Source organism: Cherax quadricarinatus, chromosome 1 (assembly GCF_038502225.1).
Source record: "Cherax quadricarinatus isolate ZL_2023a chromosome 1, ASM3850222v1, whole genome shotgun sequence".
NCBI lineage: Eukaryota > Metazoa > Arthropoda > Malacostraca > Decapoda > Parastacidae > Cherax > Cherax quadricarinatus.
Window position 1 is genome coordinate 78,639,366 of NC_091292.1, and position 17,229 is coordinate 78,656,594.

General features: G+C 44.1%; 1 non-coding gene across 1 annotated transcript; it reads left to right on the plus strand.

Moving 5' to 3' along the window:
- The first annotated feature begins 12,921 nt into the window (after window positions 1–12,921).
- LOC128690970 (U6 spliceosomal RNA) lies at window positions 12,922–13,028 on the plus strand. Its single transcript, XR_008407375.1, has one exon. It is a non-coding gene; the product is annotated as a U6 spliceosomal RNA (small nuclear RNA).
- The last annotated feature ends 4,201 nt before the right edge of the window (window positions 13,029–17,229 follow it).

Sequence of the window (17,229 nt, forward strand, 5' to 3'; positions counted from 1 at the left end):
CTGTCCCTGGGGGTTGGTAAATTATTTAATCTAATAAATGGGAGGAGAGCTCTTCCTTATATAAAGAGCACTTCGCCTGCATCAAGGTACTTTTCTGAATGACAGGAATGGTTGACGCTAGTGTGCCTTATAATTATAGACTGGGCAAAATGTGCAGGGAATTGTCTACCCTGCATACACAATACTGCTAAAACTGTCTACTCTTCTAGCCTTCACAGATGCTGTCTTATTCAAACATTTGTTCAGACAACTTTCTTAATATGAATCTTAGTCCTGGCTTTCTCTGTAGATGCCTTCCTTTCTAATGGCATTGTCAGGTTCTAGGTTCTGACCTGAGGGTTGGTGAGGATGGGAAGGAAGAGGTATGGGGAGGGCTGGAAAAAATGGAAGAGGTTGGGAGGGTGGAGTTGGAGGTGGGGTAGCAGAGGTGAGTGGCCCGTCCACTCTGGAGTTTGATGTGCAGAGGTACTGCAGGAGGTTGTACTGGAGCGAGATGTGCTGGTGGCAGCAGTGTCGGTAGAGTAGGGATGGAACTCAGGCACCTGGCAGGAGATGGCTGGGGGTGCCCAGGAAAACTGGGTCCTTTTGGAGCCACACCCCAGCTTTAGCTAAATAGCAAAGTGCTAGGGAACTTAAGTTGCTGGTCGGTGATGATTAGACTGTGCAGCTGTCAGAGCCATTTCTGACTGTGTTGAATTTTGCTCTTGAGAAGTGTAGTACTTTCATTTTGGAGTTGATGTGACTTTTGTCGTTGAGGATGTCGAGTATGGATTGTAGGGTTGGAGGTGGAATTCCGTGTACGGCGTACTTCGCATTGTTGTCTTGGAGTCGTTGGCTGAGTTCTGGGAAGGGCATAGCTCTACTGTAAGGTTTCGTGGTGTAGAACGTGGCAAAGTCGTGTTTGAGGGTCTGATCAGTTGCTGGTGGGGGTTGAGCTGGGCGAGTCGGGGTTTCTGATAGGTCAGTAGTTTCAGGGGTGGCAGGTGGTGGTGGGTTCACGTTGGTGGTTTCTGCGGTCTCGGGGGGGTCTCTGGTTGAATCTCGTTGGTGGGTTCTGCTGAGGTCTCAGAGGTTTCTTGTTGGGACAGCTCAGTGTCTGGTGGAGGTTGAGGTAGCGGTGGAGCAGTGGCAATGTTAGTGATACTTGCAGTGGATTTGAGAATCTCAGTGGAAGGTGGTGATGCGGGGAATGTGAAATCCGGCATGTTGTTGAGCTTGAAGAGTTTGTTGATGGTGGTGTTGAAGGAGCCGGGCTCAGCTGAGTTCTGTACATGGGCATACATGATGCAGTAGAGGATTTTGGTGGAGTCGCCAGCGGGGGCTGGCAGGGGAATGGTGGGGGCTGCTTGTGTGGTTTGAAGCTTGGTGATAGTGACATGAGGTTGATTGTGGGTTGGGCTTGTTTTGATGATGGTATTGTTTCTTGACTGTCTCTTCTGGTAGGGCATCTGGCCGCGAGTGTGTGGTGGTCATTCTTGCAGTTCAGACATTTAGGTGGTGCAGCAGTGGTGCAGTTTTTGAAGTCGTGACCCTCGAGGCCACAGGTGGGGCAGAATTTTTTGTCCTTGGCAGTGCAGTCTTTGGTGGTATGTAGGTAAGAGTAGCAGTTGTAGCAGTGTGGGATTTGCAGGAATTTTTCTTCTTCGATGAAGATTGGGTTGATGTGGAAATAGTGAATAGCCAGGCCCTCAGCTAGAGCTCTGGTTGCCATGTTGACGTCGCTGAAGGTCACCTTCAGCATGGATGAAGCGTTGGGTATCTTGGTAATGTAGTCCACCTTAGCCCAGGGGTTCTGTGCCTCAATGGATGATTTGATTTCTTCAGTAGCCTGTGCAGTGATGAGGTTGTCAAGTCGCTTGAGGAATACAGTTCTCCTGGCCCTCCGAGCTGGGGAAGTCGAGACAAGGAATCCCATTGTCAAGTGTTCCAAACTTCAGAGCACTCGTGACTTGACCTTATATTTATCTCCTCTCCATACCTCTTCTCCTTTTCTTTCTTTCTGGAGGAAATAATAACTAGAACTGAGTATACTACAAACTCCAATCACACAATAGAGAGGAAAAGTAATGTGAAGGACCTGGGTGTGGTAATGTCCGAAAACCTCACCTTCAAGGACCACAACAATGCCACTATCACATCTGCTAGGAAACTGATAGGATGGATAATGAGAACATTCAAGACAAGAGATGTAAAGTAAAAGGACACAAGTGCAACTAATGTGACATTTATTGTGGCAACGTTTCGCTCTCCAGGAGCTTTATCAAGCCATTACAAACAATACATGGACACAGAGGGCATATAAAGGCTCAGAGTGAGGTGAATACTAGTGAGGTACCATTTCGATGTTCACTAGTGGTAGTAGTAGTAGTAGTGGTAGTGACAAAAGTAATACAATATGGTAGAGCAATTAATTCGTACATGAGTAAAAGGATATAAAAGCTATTACTTGGGTAACATAAAAATAGGTTGGACAAATATAAACTGGAATGAGGCAGCTTGTTTCAGTGTTCACTCTCTGTGCTTTGTGTAGTATAACAGGAGAGACTATGTGATGGCAGGGTTTACTGTTTTCAGGAGGATTCTTGCTAAGACTTCGGAGATGGTGAAGCTGCCGTTGTTTTGTTTAATTGTATTCGAAACAGCGATCAGTGCTGATTCAAGGCACTTGCGTGTGCGGAAATTAGTTTCTTTTATCACTAATTGGGCGTCTCTGAATTTCATAAGATGATTGGTGGAATTTCGGTGTTGTACACAGGCGTTGTTTAAATTGTCGTTCCTACATGCGTATATGTGTTCATTGAGGCGGGTGTCGAGGTTTCTTGCTGTTTCACCTACGTAGATCTTGTCACAGCCTCCACAGGGTATAGTGTAAACTCCTGCATTGACTGGTTCGTGGTGCTTGGGTTTTGTCCTGGTTAGATCCTTTATTGAAGTGGTAGAAGCGATGGCGACTCTGGTGTTAGCTAGTGAAAGTACTTTTGAGACGTTTAGTGCAACCTGGCTGTTGGGAAGAATTATAACTTTGTTGCGAGCGGTGTTGATGCGTGGAGAATTGATGATCTGAAGAGCTCTTTTCTTGCAGTCTTTGATGAAAAAAGAAGGAAATTGTAACTCAGTGAATGTTTGGTGAATGTAAGTACATTCTTCGTCAAGAAACTCAGGACTACAAATTCGGTATGCTCTTAGGAAAAACCCGATGATGATGCCTCTTTTGGTCTTGGTATCTTGACTGGAATAGAAGTGTGTGAGATCATTTTTATTGGTGGGTTTCCGATAAACTTGAAGTCTTAGGTTGTTGTCTACTTTGTGAATGAGGACGTCGAGGAAAGGTAGCTTGTCATTGGACTCTTCTTCTAGTGTAAACTGAATCGCTGGTTCAACTGCGTTGAGCCTTGCCTGAAGATCCCGTACATCAAAACGTTTTGGAGTTATTACGAGGACATCGTCCACGTAACGTAACCAAGTGACGCTTGAAGGGATGATGTTGGCGAAGTGTTCGGACTCTAGGTGTTTCATGTATAAGTTGGCTAGGACGGCACTTATTGGGGACCCCATTCCCATGCCGTAGGTTTGTTTGTAGAGCTTGTTATTGAAGGAAAAACAGTTGAAGTTAACACAGAGTTCAATCAAGTCAACAAAATCTCCGGGAGGTAAAGGAAGATTAAGGTCCTGGTTGACTTTACGTCGTAGAACCTCGATGGCTTTTTTGGTAGGTACTTTTGTGAAGAGGGAAGTCACATCCAAACTGCTTAGTTTCTTGTTACGGATGGAGAGGTTACGGATGCGGTTGAGAAGGTCGCCTGAGTGTTTAAGATGAGCGGGGCTGATGGTCCCCAGAAGGCAGGAAAGATGTTTGGCAAGAACTCCGGCTAGTTTGTGTGGAGCACTGCCTATTCCTGACGTGATTGGTCTGTCATTCGCTGCCTGACTACGGTGGAGTGAGGTTGTGCCCAGCACCCCTCTGCTGTTTTTCAGGCGAGCTACCACAGTACATCAACAACCATTGAGTAGTGTGGACGTGCGCTGCTCATTTTGGGATATCAAAATGGCTGAACATACAGTACGGAGAGTAAATACTATCTGCATAGAGCTGGTTCGTGGTACGTTAAGTGGAGATACGATGAACGTACTTCTCCCTAACATCATCAGGGACACATATGGTATCCCCAACGAGGAATTATATGGCGTCGCTCTTAATGGTTTGTCAAGAATCTTCGTGAAATTTCTGAGAGCCGGCTTCTACACAAGAATAGTCGAGCAGTACCAGGAACAACGCATGAGTGTGAATTCAGCGATGGATGTTGTGTTACATGATGTTTCTAAGTACTACACATGGGTGAAGGTACGGAATGTACCCTTCGAGGCTACGGCGTATGGACTACAGGAGTTTTTTCGCAGTTATGGGACAGTGCATTCTGCAACCATGGGGGTATGGAGGGATGGTCCGTATGAAGGAATGCCAGAAGGTTCTTACACCCTTAAAATGTCTTTAACAAGACCTATACCATCCTATGTAACGATGACCGGTTGTAGAACACAGGTTTATGTGTACTATGCGGGTCAGAGAAAAACATGTCGTCTGTGCAGCTCTTATGAGCACATGGCAGCCCAGTGTCCTAGGAGGCAGGCTCCTCGAATTCTGGAAACGCCGATTGTGATTCAACAGTCGTGTGATTTGGTGCCTGGCTCTGTTGCCTCTGGAGGCCGGAGGCCAGATCTCTGGAGCCAGGAGGTCGACCGGGAGGTGGCGGAGGAGGAGACGTGTGTCACTATCCCAGGGGAGTCGGGGGAGTCGAAGGTGTTATCTGAGGAGTCTTTAGTCCAGGAAGCTTCGACTCAGGAGGGTTTACTGGCAGATGTCATCAAGGATTTTTTGGATGGGGATGAGCCTGGTGTAGAAGGTGTCCTCAGTTTATGTGAAGTTGGAGAGCTGGAGGGACAACAAATTGTGGAGAAAGACTTGAGTAAGAAAAGGCTGGAGTGTGTGGTGGCCGTGGAGGTACACCAGGAGGATTCGTCTGAGGGTGAGATGTGTGTAAGTGGAAGTTCTAGAAAAAGAACTGCGGCATCAGAGATAGACGAGGTTATTACCCCGGGGCAGAGGCCGGGGAAGAAGTCATGGGCAGCGGTTGTGGAGCCGATGCCTCATAGTGCTAGAGGTGCGCCTGAGTTGCACAGTGGGAGAGGGAGGGGGGAGGTGACTGCACAGGATAACTCGAGTGGTAAAGGAATACGTAATGTGAAAAGTGCAGCGAGTAAATCCCAGCGGCATAGGGGAAAGCCGCCACTTCTATAATTTTCAGAAGTGTCACGCTTAATGTCAATGGACTTAAGACTGAGGTTAAGAAAGTTTGGTTGGAGTGGTTTTTACGGCGGTTTGATGTAGATATTTGCTTTTTGCAAGAGCATAATCATAGGGCTGGTTGTGTGTTGCGGTTAAAAGGATATCGGATGTATGTTACCAGTGGTTTGCAATTGAAAGGTGGGGTAGCAGTGGCGATAAAGGAGACCAGCCCCTTGCGTGTCATCGGCTGGGAAGAGGGGGGGGGTGGGAGGGTCGTGAGGGTGGATGGTGTCTGGGGTGAGAGTCGAGCTAGTTTTGTAGGAGTTTACATGCCAGCAACTAGCAATACCAGGGTAAAAGTAGATTTTGTCAGAGAGGTATTGCTGTATCACTTGAGAGGTTTGCCTGCTATAACAGTAATAGGAGGTGATTGGAATTGTGTGATTAGGAGTGGTGATGTCGAACCGAGAGGGGCGGGTTGTGTGCTGAGTGTGCTGAGGGATGTATTGCGAGATATTGGGGTTGTTGATGTGGTGGGGAGGGGGGGTTACCTAGTGGAGCATACGTTTGTCCGTAGGGGATATGAAGCGCGATTAGACAGAATTTATATTAAGCAGGGTATAGATGTTGTGAGGGTGCAAACCTTCGATGTGGGGTTTTCTGATCACAGAGCGGTAATAGCAGATTTGATGTGGGATGGAGTGGTGCGTATTTATTCTGGGTACTGGAAATTAAATGTAAGGCTTCTTAAGGAGGAGGGGGAGGGGCCTTTTTTCAGTGATTGGTGGTTGCCTTTTTGGGAGGCTAGGAACAGGGAGATAGATCTGTTAGATTGGTGGGAAATGCAGGCAAAACCTGGAATAGCGAATTTTTTTAAGGCTAGGGGACGAGAGGAGGCGAGGTGGCGTTTTGGGTTGCAAAATTATCTGGAGGGACAGTTGCAGGATTGTTATGTTGGGGGAGGTGGTAGGAGGGATGATATGGACAGACTGCGGAGTAGAATAGCTGAATTACACAATGATAGGTTTGATGCAATTAGGGTTAGGGCGGGGTTAGAGGATGTTTTGTGGGGTGATAAGCCGTCTGGGTATGTTTTACGTAAATTTCGGGACCGACAGAGTGTAACCACCATTCTACAATTGGAGACAAGCCCTGGGGTGGGAGGGTATCCAGTGGGTCGAGTCCTATCCAATACGGAAAGTATGAGTCTCTATGCTGATAGTTGGTTTAGAGAGAAATGGAGTTGGAGGGAGGGGGGTTCCTGGGAGGGTATTTTTGAAGGGGGGTTCCATAGCGTTTTAAGTGAGCAGGATAGAGTGGGGTTGGAGGTTGGTATAAGTGAGGTTGAGGTGGAAGAGGCAGTTTTCGGGATGAGTACCGGGAAAACACCAGGGATAGACGGTATACCAAATGATTTTTATAGAGCACATTGGGGGTGTATTAGGCAGTGTTTTGTTAGGCTATTGGACCATATGTTAACTAGTGGGAAGTTGAGCATATCGCAAAGTACGGGTGTCATAGTTTTGGTGCCAAAGAAGGGGGGGGGTAGAGAGTTGAGTGCTTACCGTGCAATATCTTTGATGTGCGCTGATTACAAGGTTTTTGCGAAAATTTTGGGTAATAGACTGAAGAAGGTCATGGGGTCGGTGATACATGGGGGACAGTTTGGTATCCCGGGGAGGAGTATGCGGGTAGGTCATGGTCGTATTCGGGATTTCCTTGAGGGTAGTAATAAGGGAGGTATTCTAGGTCTGGATTGGGAGAAAGCTTATGATTATGTGGATAGGGAATTTTTGTTTGAGAGTATGGTGAGAATGGGTTTTGGAGGGAGGGTGGTTGGATGGGTGAGGATTTTGTATGAGAATGCATCAATGAGAGTACAGGTAAATGGGAGGTTGGGTAGTTCAGTAAGCATGGGAAGGGGTTTAAGGCAGGGGTGTCCACTCTCCCAAATACTCTTTGCATGTATGCAGAATCCTTTCTATGTTCTGGTTGATGGTGGGATGGGAAGGTTGGGGGAGAGTGGAGGATATTGTGGGAATATTGTTGGTTATGTAGATGATACAACTGTTTTACTTAATGGGATTGAAGATTTAAGAAAAGTGGGAAGGGTAATTGAGATTTTTGGGAATGCTACGGGGATGAGAGTTAATAAGCAGAAATCACGGTTGTTGGAGGTAGGGGCTTGGGTAGGAGGGACCTTGGGGGAGGAGTTTGGTTGGATAACTGTAGATAGGCTAAAGATTTGTGGGATTTTGTTTTTGGCAGATGCACAGGAGAGCAGGAGGGTTAATTCAGAAATGGTAATGGACAGAGCTTTGAGTAGGCTGAGGAGTCTAAGGGCCGGGGATGTAACCTTGCATCAAAGGGTTGTGGTGGTAAATACGCTGATTTATAGTAAGGTGTGGGGAGTGGCGGAAATTTACCCATTAAGAAGTCAGGATATTATGGAAATGCAAAGAAGGGTCTTAAGGTATGTGTGGGGCTATGGGAGGGCGTGGTTGGGCAAAGATGTAGTAATGACTGCGGTAAGGCAGGGTGGACTGGGATTGATTGCATTAGGGTCTAGGGTGAAGGCGCTATATGTGAAGCAGGGGTATATTCGGGCAGCGGGGGAAAGGGGTCTTCGGGTGGGGGAGGTGATGGGGGATATCCGCAAATGGTGGGGTGGCAGGGACTTAGTGGAGTGTGAAGACATGTTGCGGTTTATGTTAAAGGTATGCAATGTTAAAAAACTCAAGGTAAAACGGTTAGTGGGTGTGGGTCGTCGTCAGGAATTAATGCAAGGGATGGCAGTGTATCCCACATATGATTGGAGAGGGATATGGGTGGAATTTAGTAAATTAAGAATACCGGCAAGAGCGAGGGAATTAGTATATAGATTTCTTATGGGGACGTTAGCATCGAAAGAGGTGCTAAGACGAATGGGTTTTGTGAAAGAGGCGTCATGCGCTTTTTGTGGGGAAGTTGAAACGGCTTTTCATGTAGTATTTTTTTGTTCTGCATTGGAGGTGGTAAGATTGTGGTTGAAGAGGGTTTTCTTTTTATTGGGGGGGGGAAAGATATCACCCCTTAGGGCTTTAATGTTAGATATGGAAGGGGTACCCAAAGAGGTGGGAAGGGCTATCAGATATGTAATAGTTGATTACTTGTATGTTTCTTGGGGGATGAGGGAGGTGGAGGGGAACATTAGGATAAAAGCGTTGGCGGCGAGTTTTTATAGGACAGCATGTAGGAACAAACAATTATATGGGGGAAGGTGGGTAATTAGTTTTCCGGAGGGATATCGTGGACTTACTGTTGAACGTTTACTCCGTTTGAGTATGGGGTGAGAGGCAAGGGGTTGGTCTCTTCAGTGGTGCGCCCTCTTGGTGTGATTGGAAGCCTGGTGAGGTATGGTTGATTAGTTTGCACGGTGGTTGATGTGGGTAAAGTTTATTGTAGGAGTATGTAGACCTTATGAATTTTTTGTAAAATCACAGAGTCAAAAGTTGTATGTGATTTTCGGTTTTCCCTTATTGTTATAAGAATCATTTTATATGGGAAGGTTTATATTTATATGTATAATGTGAGGTTATGTCTTGTATATTTTTAATCTGAAGATAGATTTAGCCTTGTCATACACCTCTTTTTTTTATTATTGTATTGAATATGTACATTATGCACTATGTACGAAAATATATAAGTATTTGATGGGGTTTATATATCCCCTTATTTTGTATGGAAGGTCCTATTATATATTGAGTGTTAATCAGTAACATTAACTTTGTGTATGTAGGTGTGTTTGGGGGAACCAATGTCTTTGTATAGTTCTATCATGGATTGTAATATTTAGTTTATTTGCAGACAAGTCATTTAGCGTTTTATTTCTATGTATGATTTAGTTTGTTCTTATGAATAAGTGCACATACACGTATGTGTATATGCATGCGTATATGTATACATATATGATTGCAGGACTCGTTCCTACATGTCTTATAATGACCCTGACTGTTTTTGTTTGGAAGTCTGCTGGGTTGGGTTATTTTAGTAGAAATTTGTTTTCAATGACCATTCATTAGGAAATTAATGTATGTTTTTTAGAATGGGGACTGTACATACGGGGGGGGGGGGGGGGGGGTAGAAGTGTCAGCTGTGTCGGCACTGGCAATAATTAGTATTGTAAAGGAGTTTGAAGATTATGTGGATTAATATTATATAAATAACATAAGTGGAAAAATAATGCAGATTGTAGGTTTGGGTTTTCCTTGGTTATAATAATAATGATGTAATCTTACTTAACATAGTTACATTGGATGTAATGTATATGGGATGAGGGACAGGTGTGACAACACAACGTTAATCGTCTGTGTTCATTTAGACAATGAGATTTATAATTTTGAGTAAGAACTGATACTGTGTTCTTTTATTTATTTAATGTATTGTGTTGTTTTAAATAAAAATATAAAAAAAAAAAAAAAAAGATTGGTCTGAGAGGAATATTGTGTTTATGGGTCTTGGGTAAACCATACATGTGTGCTGGTTTAGGGTTGCTTGGTAACAAGTACAGAAGTTTCTTCCCTTCTCTAGTGCGTTTGAGTATTTGTCTGGTTTTGTATAGAAAGTCTTTGGTGAGCGTCTCCCACTGTTGAGTGCTGATGGGTTCGTATGTAGATTGATCATTCAAAAGGTCCATCATTTTAGTGTTGTAGTCACTGGTGTTGAGTATGACGACTCCACCTCCTTTGTCGGCGGTGGTGACGATAATGTTGGGGTCGTTGGCGAGGTCCTTAAGGGCAGTGATGTATCTTCTAGGAAGATTAGAAGAAGAAGGTTCACATAAAGCTGCAGTGAGAAGGCCCTGTATATAACCCTTCTGGAAGTTGCTGTCACTGTGTCTATGGTTCCTGGTAACAAGATTGAGTTGATAGTTAGGTTTGGGTATGTTGGTGGTAAATTTGAGTCCCAAACTCGGTGCTTGTTTCTCGTAGTCGGTTAAGGTGCGTGACGATAAGTTGTTTATCAGGGATTCGCGTACCATTTCCTTCCATCGACTGTAAGTGCAGAGGTACTGAAGTTTGCGATTGAGTTTGATCTTCTGTTGGAGGTTAGCTGTGGTGACTGTGCTGAGAATATGCTCAGCAGTGTGTTGGTCAATCTGAAGATTGGCCCTCATATTCCTTGCAGTTTCAAAGGTTTCCTTAGCGATGTTAGAAAGTTCTTCGGCACATTCAGTTAAGTAAGCTTGGGTAGCTGGAGAGAAGGGGTGCTTGGAGTTGGAGAGTTGTGCAGGAGTAGACTTAGGGATCACCTTCTCTGCCAGGCAATCTTGTAGGAAGTTGTGTCTGTTGCGATAGCTGTGAGCACGAAGAAGGGTGTCCAAATAACGTCTGCATGAAATGTCCATTATGTTGCGGTGTCCGACAGATTGTAATAAAGTTGGTAGAATTACCGACAATATGTAAAGTAAAAGGACACAAGTGCAACTAATGTGACATTTATTGTGGCAACGTTTCGCTCTCCAGGAGCTTTATCAAGCCATTATGTTACCCAAGTAATAGCTTTTATATCCTTTTACTCATGTACGAATTAATTGCTCTACCATATTGTATTACTTTTGTCACTACCACTACTACTACTACTACCACTAGTGAACATCGAAATGGTACCTCACTAGTATTCACCTCACTCTGAGCCTTTATATACCCTCTGTGTCCATGTATTGTTTGTAATGGCTTGATAAAGCTCCTGGAGAGCGAAACGTTGCCACAATAAATGTCACATTAGTTGCACTTGTGTCCTTTTACTTTACATATTGTCGGTAATTCTACCAACTTTATTACAAGACAAGAGATGCTAAGCCATTGATGATCCTTTTTAAATCACTTATTCTTTCTAGGCTGGAATACTGCTGTACATTAACATCCCCTTTCAAGACAGGTGAAATTGCAGAGCTAGAGAAGGTACAGAGAACCTTTACTGCACGTATAAGTTCCATCAAACACCTTAACTACTGGGAGCGCCTGGAAGCACTTGACTTGTACTCACTAGAGCGCAGGCGAGAGAGATATATCGTAATCTACACCTGGAAGATTCTGGAGGGACTGGTCCCTAATATGCACACAGCAATCACTCCATACGAAAGCAAAAAACTTGGCAGGCGATGCAACATACCCCCAGTGAAAAGTGGGGGCGTCACTGGTACACTAAGAGAAAACACAATAAGTGTCCGGGGCCCAAGACTGTTCAACAGCCTCCCGCCAGCAATAAGGGGCATTACGGGAAGACCCCTGGTTGTCTTCAAGAGGGAGCTGGACAGATTCCTTAAGACGGTGCCGGATCAGCCGGGCTGTGGTTCGTACGTTGGATTACGTGCGGCCAGCAGTAACAGCCTCGTTGATCAGGCCCTGATCCACCGGGAGGCCTGGTCGTGGACCGGGCCGCGGGGACGTTGATCCCCGGAATGCCCTCCAGGTAGACTCCAGGTAGGTAGGTAGGCGAGGTCTGGCCTATACGGTGGCCCGTATCTCGATCGCTAGCGCACTCGGCTCACACACTGAGGTCCGGAGTTTGAATCTCCGGTACGGCTGAAAAACATTAAGGACGTGTTTCCATAAGCCACCTGCTGTCCCTGTTCACCCATCAGTAAAATAAGTACCTAGGAGTTAGTCGACTGGTGAGGGTCCCATCCTGGGACAAAACTGACCTAATTTGCCCGAAATGCTCTGCATAACAAGGGGCTTTCTATATTGTAGTATGTCATTGATGTCAGCTAGGCCTGTACACCATGTACATGTACTTGTAGTAAATAAAGATTATTATTATTTTTATTATTTGAGTTTTTCAATGGGGTATTGACCCCACCCTCGTGGGCCATTAGCTCTCCTGCGATGCTCCTTTTTCTTTTTTTTCCCTCTAGTCCTTAGCCTACCTCTACCACTTCTACCTTCACTACTAATACTGCCTTTACTACCTCCACTACTAGTGGGTGATGGTGGCGGTGACGGTGGTTTGTTGTTGTTGTTGTTGTTGTTGTTGTTGTTGTTGTTGTTGTTGTTGTTGTTGTTGTTGTTGTTGTTGTTGTTGTTGTTGTTGTTGTTGTTGTTGTTGTTGTTGTTGTTGTTGTTGTTGTTGTTGTTGTTGTTGTTGTTGTTGTTGTTGTTGTTGTTGTTGTTGTTGTTGTTGTTGTTGTTGTTGTTGTTGTTGTTGTTGTTGTTGTTGTTGTTGTTGTTGTTGTTGTTGTTGTTGTTGTTGTTGTTGTTGTTGTTTCCAGTACTGCTGCTGTTACTACTACTGCCTCCACTACTACTGTTGCTGCTGCTGCTGCTGCTACTACTACCAGCACCACCACTCGTTCTCTCGGCCCCGTCCCTCTTGTATATACACTGGATCTCCTCCCTTCGCGCTTGTGTGTGACTAGTTAATGGTCCAAGTCGGATCTAAACGTCGTCATAAGTTAAATCTCTTATGTGCGGGTTATTTGTGTACAGAGTGAGACAATGATACTGAAGGTTCAGTGTTCCCTGATAGCTTTGTGCACAGTATAATAACTAGCAAAACTGTGTAGTGAGAAATAATCTGAAAATAAATCATAGACGGGTAGACAGGTTATAACCAGTATACATTAATGGACCAGGTTTAATTGTAATTTAAGAAATGTACTTGCTTCGGCAGTACATATACTAAAATTGGAACGATACAGAGAAGATTAGCATGGCCCCTGCGCAAGGATGACACGCAAAATCGTGAAGCGTTCCACATTTTATTGGTTTAGGGAGAATTTTAAGCAGGGGGAGGGAGGAGGGAGGGAGGGAGAGATTCTAGGAGAAGGAATTCGGGGTATCTTTGGGGAGGAGGAGAGAGCGGTAATAGAGGGTAGGATCAGTGAGGAGGAGGCGGTAATGGGCTTGAGTAGGGGAAAAGCGCCGGGCATTGATGGAATTCCTAATGATTTCTACATTACACATTGGGATTGTATGAAGGAATGTCGTTGTTTAACTGTATGAAGGAAAGAGGAGTGTTGGGGGAATCGCAGGGCACGGGGGTAGTTGTTTTGATCTATAAAGGAGGGGGGGGGAAGACCTTGGGTGCTTTTAGGGCGATCTCCCTCATGTGTGCTGATTATAAAGTTTTTGCGAAGGTTTTAGGTAATCGTATGAAAAAGGTGCTTGACCGAGTCCTACATAGAGGACAGTGTGGGATTCCAGGTCGAAGTATGCGTGAGGGACATGGGAGAATTAAGGATTTTGTGGAGGGTAGACAAGGGGGGGGGATCTTGGGGATTGATTGGAAGCAGGCTTATGACAGTGTAGATAGACGTATGTTGTGGAGTATTTTACAAAAACAGGGTTTTGGGGATGAGATTGTGCGCTGGGTGACTACTTTGTATATGCCTGCGACGGTCAGGGTACAGGTTAATGGGAAGTTAGGGTTGCCGGTGCAGTTGGGGAAGGGTTTGCGACAGGGTTGCCCCTTGTCTCAAATCCTCTTTGCATGCATGCAGGACCCTTTTTATAGGCTTATAGAGAAAGGAGTGTGGGAACAGGGAGAGGTGGGTCCTGGCAGATGTGGTATTGTGGGGTATGTGGATGACACCAGTTTTGGTGGGAGGGGAAATAGGATTGGGGAACGTGGGACGTATAACAGAGATTTTTGGTGGGGCGACAGGGATGAGGGTTAATGGAGCAAAGTCAACGTTATTAGAAGTAGGCACGTGGGTGGGTGGGGGGTTGGGGGAACTGTATGGGTGGAAGACCTTTGGACACACGAGTGAAGGCAGTGTATGTGAAGCAGCGGTACTTGAGGGTGGGAGGGGAGAGGGGTAGAAGGGTGGGAGAGGTCATGGAGGATGTGCGAAAATGGTGGAAGGGGAAGGCACTACTGGTGCGTGAAGATATGGTGCGAAATTTGTTGGCAGTACGGGAAGCAAATAAAGTAAGTGTAAGTAGGCTTGGGAGGACAGGTTGGCAGGGTAAAGTGATACAGGGAGTAGCTACATACCCGATGTATGATTGGAGGCGCATTTGGGAAGACTTTCGGAAGATCAGATTAAAGCCAAGGGTTCGTGAAGTGGTTTATAGATTCTTTACGGGAATTCTAGCTACAAGGTCAGCTCTATATAGCATTGTGGGGAAGAGGAGACGGCTTTTCATGCTGTATATTTTTGTGAAAACTTGGAGTTTGTAAGGACATGGTTAGCGAGGGTCCTGGGTATAGTGGCGGGAGGGGGGAGAAACATTTCGACTTTGAGGGCTTTGCATTTTGATGTGGGCTGGGTTTCCAAGGACATTCGGAGGGCAGTGATGTATGTAGTGGCAGATTTTTTGTATGTCTTGGTACATGCGGGAGGTGGGGGGTGAATGTAGGGTGCGGGCACTTGCGGCGAGTGTGTATCGTACAGTATGCAGAAATAGGCTACTCTATGGGAGGGTGGGTAAATGGCTTTCCCTTGGGTTATCGTAATCTGACAGTAGGTGTAATGTTAGGGTTGGGTGTAGTTTAGAGCTGGATTGGGCTGTTTCTCCCTAAACTGGCATTTTTGTTCCGTTTTGAGATTAGTGGAGGATGGAAGGTGGAATAAAAGTGTGTGGTAGTGGAGCATATGGGTGTAAAGTCGTTAGGAATGAGGGGGGGCGTAGGGGGATGAACTGGTGACATTTGGTTAAAAGACAGGGGTTTTATGACTTCAGACGTCAGGTAAGGACTTGAGCATGAAAGGGAACGTGAGTTTGTGCTTTTTAATACAGATAGCATGGGGTCAGGGGATGGCAAGGGGTGGCTTTCTGAAGTGTCTTTTGCCAGGATGGTTTGTTAATGATTGAGGTAGTACTGCCCTGTACATGTTTTATTAGGAGCCATAAGTTATATTACGTAACTTAGTGCGTGACAGAGTAAGGCTGATATTGCTCTGGAACATTGTTAATAAATATATATATATCTTGTTGAACATGATAATACATAAAAATGGGAATATGTATTAGTGTGCGAGTTCCAATTTCTAGTGTACTGTTACCATATTAGTTGGTACCCTTCACTTTGTCAAATAATTACTATCTATATATTGTTATAAGTTTTATTTATGTTAGTTCTTAGTTTATACGTTTTAAGTGAACAAATGTAATGTGTTGTGACATCTAGTGCAAGTGGCTTTTATCTTGCACTGGGGAAAAGGGGAAGTGTAATTTAATTATGATTGGATCATAACAACATGTCATTGGATGTATGTACACTGTATTTAGAAGACGGGAAGGATTGTGAGGATTGTCAATATATGTATTAATTCTTATGTAAATTTCATGGAATTCAGCGTAATAACAATGTACACCTATTAGTCTGATGATAAGTATTGGTATTTTTATGCTTATTGTAATATAATTTTGATTGATGAAATGTATAATCTGGTATTTAGCTTTGGAGTAAAGAGATAAAAAGCATAGGGGATGGGGGATATTTTGTGTCAGTACAAAGATGAACCAGCAGTGTGTATTTAGAAAATGGAAAAATTTTATTTTTCTGTGGCGGAGTCGATAAGGGGTTTTTATATTCTTTTATTTATTGTATTCTAATGTATTTTTAAATTCAATGACTGATGGTGGTTATGAGTGGTGACGGCAGACGCAGTTACTAGGCATGGGGGGGGATGAAGTGTCAGCGGTAGTGTATTAAATCAATCACCGTGCACGATATTGATTGTTACCATAGGGTATATGAGGGTTAGGGTGTGGATTGTGTTCAATGGTGGATGAGTGCCATCATGTTCAGACATTCCTTGTATTATAGTCAGCCTTTTAGATGGCTGGATTGTGTTTATATATGTTGTCAATGAAGTCCTTAATGCTCTTATAAATTTATAAGAGATTTGTCAATGAGTATACTAAGGTGAAAGTGGTATGTTTTCAAGGGGGGGGGGTGAGTGTGAGCATTACTAGATAGGACTATCGTTTATTATAAGACCATCTTTTCACGTGAAGCACAGTACCTAAAAGCAGTGTTTGATTAGAGTGCAGCCAGTTCTGATGTCATTATATAAGTGCTTCTTCGGTATTTGTGTAGTCACTGCAGATTATTGTTTCACTGCCTGTATCTTGTTACATATTGATTATGTTCCCATATATTTTTTGTACCTGAGTTTTAAATAAAATATAAAAAAAAAAACTTAAGAAATGTTCAAATCGCTATGATCCTAGAATATAATCTGAAGATGTACAATAATTTAGCGTGCAAGACTGTGTCGTCCACGGTGGGCCAACAGTCAGATCAAAGGGAGAAAGAGGTAGCATTTTTAATTGTGGAAGCCTCTTTTACATATTACTGAGTGGGGGGGGGGGGTCTATGGACAATGACATAGCAATTAACAAGGTTGACTGGGAGCACCAGCAGATGGAGGTGCAAGTTTGAAGATTTTTTTTTTTTTGTATGACGTCTTACTGTATTCTTGTCATTATGAAATTTGGCACTAGTTCGTGGAGACAAGAATTGTTGCGAGATGGATGTAACCCTCCTGCATGTTTTAGAAAGCCTTGGATGTTGTGGAATGCTTACTTAATGGAAGAATATGAGAGGATAGTTCACAAACTTAGCCACACATGCACATATTGGGAGCCTTTAGGCGCAGTTGAATGTGATGTAAGTGATTAAAAGCGTAAAAGTTGTCACCAGAAATTAATTTAGAGGTTCCGGATAAAATGGCGTATGTAGAAGTCAGGTACACTGTGTCTTAGTGAAAATTAAATACGAAGATTTTATATGAACATGAATTTTTTTTTTTTTTTTTTGCGCGGTAGAGATGTGGAAAATTGGTGGGACTTTATCATAAGTTTATCAGAACACTATTGTGGAAAATACTGTATATTTTCCGGAAATACGGTAATTTATAGGTAAATAGATGGCCTATATTGTATTTAATAAAAATTGTTATCGAAAATGGGGAAACCCTGCGCCTGCACAGAAGAGACTCTCCATTGTTG